Genomic DNA, 5358 nt, shown 5'->3' with positions numbered 1-5358 from the left:
GAATTATTTATAATAAAAATAATTATTTATGAGTAAAATAAATTTATTTTGTTAAACCGTAATCATTTTTATAAGAAATAATTTATCATAAATAAATAATTTTTTATAGAATCTTGGATATGAATTAGCAATAAAAATATTCAAAAAGAAAACTGATCATAAGACAATCATAATTTAATAATTTATAACGTGCGATGAACGAGGAGCATTGTATGTGGCTGTATAAATTTAGAGTTATAATAATGAGACACGGTACTCGGGCGCTGGCATCTATATCAAGTGGCCTATCTCCAAGTCCACTTCACGTACAGTCTCTAGTGAAGTCATGATAGTGGAGTGTCATTTTCACCCTTAATCTCAATTGCGGGCAACTTCGTCTTGTTGAGACTAATTATATATTATATATCCCCAAGTTCGAATGATATTGTCCAGCTGTCAACTTCGAATGAGCAATTGACACGTTTTGGCTTATATATTATATATCCCCAAGCCCTGTGATACAGCCCTACGTATGATACATAGTCTCGATCTAGCTTTTTCCATCAATTTGATGAAAATATTGTCCAGCTGTCCCTGAATTGTAAAAAGTATAGAAACAGAGCTTAAAATTCAATGAATGTGATAAAAGAAACCTGTCCTCTTGCCTTTAGAAAATTTTGCCTTCATCTACAATTTTTTTAACCCGTGGATAAGATTATAAGATATGATATAAATAAATCATTTAGTATTGTTATTTTAACATTATTTTTACTACAACAAATTTAATTTTTTTTTACAAAACTTTTTTGAGAGAATTGAAATTCGCCTAAAAAAGTTACTTTTAGGGACAAAATTGATGGTTTGTTTCAGAATTTCTCTGAAGTGTAAGGGTCCTACCAGCACAATGGGACATACCACCAATGAGGTTAAGTAGAAAGAAAGATAAGGGACACTCCATTAGTTTGGTGAAGAAAATAGTTGTAGGAGCTGCAAAGTGCAACTAATCCAACGTGTAGGAGAGCAAGCACCTTGCAGAACTCCTGACATATACATCCCAAAGCGAGATGGAGATGAGTGTCTCGCCTCATAGTAGGCATGCTAGAAAAGTTGCCAAGCGTGAAGGCGAGATTGGTGGCTTTGATGAGACAAGAGCTACTCGCCAAAGGTGGTCAACAATCTAAGAAATACAAGAGCAGAATGTGAGCTCTAGAACAACATGGAAAATGCTTAGAAGAGTAGAAGTATAGTACACAAAAGCCCACACTCCACTTGAAGGGTCACTTCCAGAGCGAGTCTGCATAAGGGGTCACGGCTCGTGAAAAAGATTGATCAGGCCTAGAATTTCACCGTGGGGAGCACCAGTACCATTTTGAAAAAGACAGCTGGGATCCTTAGGATGTGCATCGACTACCGAGAACTGAATAAGGTGACCATAAAAAATAGGTACTCATTGCCAATAATAGATGATTTATTTGTTCAGCTACAGAGAGCAATAGTGTTTTTTAAAGATTGAACTCAGGTCAGGATATTAAAAATTGAGGATTAAAGTAGGAAACATACCAAAGACCACCTTTCGGACTAGGTATAACCATTATGAGTTCAGCTTGTTGGGTTAGCTACAGGCCCGACGGCTTTTATGGGCATCATAAATAGTGTTTCAACCATTTTTGGACTTATTTGTAGTGCTCTTTATTGATGACATCTTAGTGTATTCCAAATGTGCTGAAGATCATGAAAACCACTTAAGATTGGTGAAGGAAATGCTCAAGGGCCATCAGTTGTTCACCAACCTCAACAAGTGCGAGTTCTGGCTAGATGAAGTGAAGTTTCTCGGTCATGTGATATCCAAGGAAGGAGTCACGGTCGACTCAAGTAAGATTGACGTGATAGTAGGATGGCAACAACCAACCTCTGTGCAAGAGGTGAGAAGTTTCCTAAGACCTGCCAGCTATTATTGGAGGTTTATGGACGGATTCTCTAGATTGTCGAGTCCACTCACTTCGTTAACCAGGAAAAATGTTAAATTTTTTTGGATTGACAAGTGTGAATAAAGTTTTGAATAGCTAAAGAGGAGGTTAACTAAGGACCCTGTTCTAACCTTACCCCAGCCTTGTAAGCCATTTGTGGTATTTAGTAACGTGTTGAAGTATGGCCTAGGTTGCGTCCTGATGCAGGAAGGTAAGGTGGTAGCTTTTTTTTTTAGACAGTTGAAGGACCACGAGAGTAACTACCCAACTCACAACATGGAGTTGGCTACAATTGTGTTTCGTTTAAAGATATGACATCACTCTCTATATAGGGAAGAATGCGAGATAGATCACAAGAGTCTTAAAGCATCTCTTTACCTAAAAGAACCTTAACATGAGACAACAAAGGTGGTTGGACATTATTAGTGACTACCAGTGTGAAATTAAGTATTACCCTTAAAGAGCCAATTTAGTTGCTAATGCCTTAATTCGCAAGTCGAAGACGAGAGACGTGAGAGAACTCTTAGAGCTGTACTCACTCTTGAAAGGAATGAGACACTTGATGATAAAGTATCGACCACATGAAGAGATTCTCACTACCCTGCAACAGATTAGGGTATGCAATTTAGATAAGGTGAAGGACCAGCAAGAAAGTGACATGAAATTATTGAGGATCCAAATGAAAGTCTATAGTGGCAAAGGGCCTATGCATTTAAGCTTGAGCGAGGATGACACCTTGCTGCTTAAAGGGAGGAAGATAGTTCTGGCTAATTCGAAAATTTTTTAACAGATAATAGCCGAAGCTCATTCCTCGTCATACTCATTACACCCATGAGGAACGAAGATGTTTCGAGATCCTAAGAGGAGATTCTAGTGGGAAGGAATGAAGCAAGACATCGCCCACTTCATCGAGAGGTGAGCTACATGTCAAAGGCTAAAGACGAAGCACCAAAGGTCAGTCAGGAATCTACAACTTTTACCTATTCCTTAATGGAAATGAGAAGATATCGCCATGGATTTTGTGTTTGGATTGCCCAGAACCCATAGTATGGAAAGGACGCTATATGGATGATCGTAAATCGGATAACCAAGAGTGCTCATTTGTTACTAGTCACCATTACAATCATAGTAGGTAAACACTCTCGACTATACAGAAGGGAGATAAGTTAGATTACATGGAGTCTCCAAGAACATAGTATCAAACCAAGATCCGAGATTTACCTCCAACTTTAGAAGAGTTTACAAAAGCTGATGAGCACTAAATTGATGGACAATCAGAAAGGACGATCTTGATGCTGGAGGATATGTTGAGAGTTTGTGTATTGGATTTTAAGGGATCATGGGAAAATCATCTCCCACTCATCAAGTTTGCACACAATAATAGTTACTAGGCGACTATTCAAATGGCCCTTTATGAGGCACTGTAAGGGAGGAAGTTTGGATCGCTAATATGTTGGGATGAGGTGGGTGAAACTCAAGTGATAGGCCAAAAATCAGGTCAAGATTATATGCACAAGGATGGCCACAACTCAGAGTAGGTAGAGGAGCTACACCAATGATAGGAGAATGGAGTTGACCTTTGTAGACAGTATTTGGATCTATCTCAATGTATCACCTATGAATGGTGTTAAGAGATTTGGGCTAAAGGAAAAAATAAGCCCAAGATATATTGGACTGTACCAAGTAATGGGAGACGTTGGACTCTCTACAATTCTAATTTCTGTAAATGCTCATGTTTACACACTAATATATGTCCTCTGCTTACTGAGTTGTTGATAACTCACCCCTTATCTTCATATATTTTTTAGATGATTTTGAATAGTACAGCTAAGGATCAAGACTATGAAGCATTGGGTGAAATGTCTTAAGAATAGTGGATTAATATCAGAAAGTTTCGATGAGTATTGGCGATGTTGGTTAAGAAATTTCATTGTGTTCTGATTACATGGCATTTTGAAGAATTGATTATATCGAGGATTTGATAAATGAGTTTGTGTGATTATTTAAGTTGGAATTATTTACGTTTGATTTGGAGTTTTTGGAAGTTTATTAGTAGTGCTGGAGTTAATTATCAGGTAACATGAGTTAACTCTCCGGATCCTTGGAAACGGGGCGTTACAAAACTCCTTGGCAATATTGTACCTATTTAACTTATACTCAAATGATCATGCATATGCTAAGGAAGGAAGGCGTGAAGTGAGATGCACTTCAAATGGGGTGGCTTTCAAGCATGAAGTCCGACTTTCTCAGTCATGTCTACTGGTTCATCTGCTGGTACTGTCGTAATCTCAAAGGCATGCAAAAAGTTAGCAAGTTTGAGTTGCATAACTTGTAGTGCAAACGAGATTCCTGGACAAACTCTCCTCGCGCTACCGAATGGTATGAGCTCAAAATGCTGGCCCTTAAATTCAACATATTTGTGGGTTGTAAGAAACCTTTCTGGGCGAAATTCGTTTGGATCTGACCACACTTGGGGATCTCTATGAATCTTTGATAGATTAACAAGAAGACGGGTGCCCGTTGGAATGTGGTAACCAGCCAAAATGCAATCCTCAAGGGACTCGTGCGGAAGAGAAAGTGGCGCAGCGGGATATAAACGCATTGTTTCTTTGATGACAGCTTGAAGATAGACTAGGTTTTTCACGTTTGATTCCATCACTAACCTATCTCTACCAATTTGGAGGTCTAGTTCTTGTTGGACTTTCTAATTAGGAGTCTCTCGGTTATTAAGAAGTAGAGAGAGCACCCATGTCATTGTCACCGTCGTTGTATCTGTACCACTTACGATGAGGCCTTGCAAAAGTCCCAGCATGTATGTATATGCTATTTATAATTTTACAATATTAAACTAAAATAAAACTCAATGAAACTATTTTCTTTTATTTTGTATTTTTTTTCTTCAAGTTTTTTATGAGTGCTCCCTTCAAGCCTGGGCTTATTCTGTGTTTAAAAGAGAAATAGATTTTTTTTTTTAATATTGAACTGATTTATTTCTTGTGGACGAGTATTACTAATATTAGATACAGTCTTAGGGTATGCAATTTCCATACATTCATTTTGAAAAGCAGTGGGGGCCACTGTTAAAAAAGTGAGTTTTTTTTTCATGTTGGACCTAGCCAGATTTATCCATTTTGCTTTGAAATGGAGTGCGCGAGAGTTTTAAATCCTATAATTGTACAAAACATTTCCTTTTGGTGGACCACTAGCATATATTTGGGCAGACTTTAGGAACAAGACGGATATTTCAAATTAAACCCTTGCCCAAGTTGGCCCGTAAATCTACTATTTTCTTTTTGCAAACAAGAACCAACAAATTCGCTGAAAATTTGGGGAGGTTACTATAACAAGAGATCTAGATTCTTTTTGAAGATGTGAAAAAATTCCCTGATTCTTTTTGAACAAGTGCTAGCTG

At 37.8% G+C, this 5358-nt stretch overlaps 1 pseudogene; it reads right to left on the bottom strand.

Moving 5' to 3' along the window:
- Positions 1-4111: 4111 nt before the first annotated feature.
- Positions 4112-4758, bottom strand: LOC108988606 (annotated as a pseudogene).
- Positions 4759-5358: the final 600 nt, after the last annotated feature.

Source organism: Juglans regia, chromosome 6 (assembly GCF_001411555.2).
Source record: "Juglans regia cultivar Chandler chromosome 6, Walnut 2.0, whole genome shotgun sequence".
Classification (NCBI taxonomy): domain Eukaryota; kingdom Viridiplantae; phylum Streptophyta; class Magnoliopsida; order Fagales; family Juglandaceae; genus Juglans; species Juglans regia.
The sequence above is the reverse complement of the archived record's forward strand: the minus strand, read 5'-3'. Positions and strand labels throughout refer to the sequence as shown.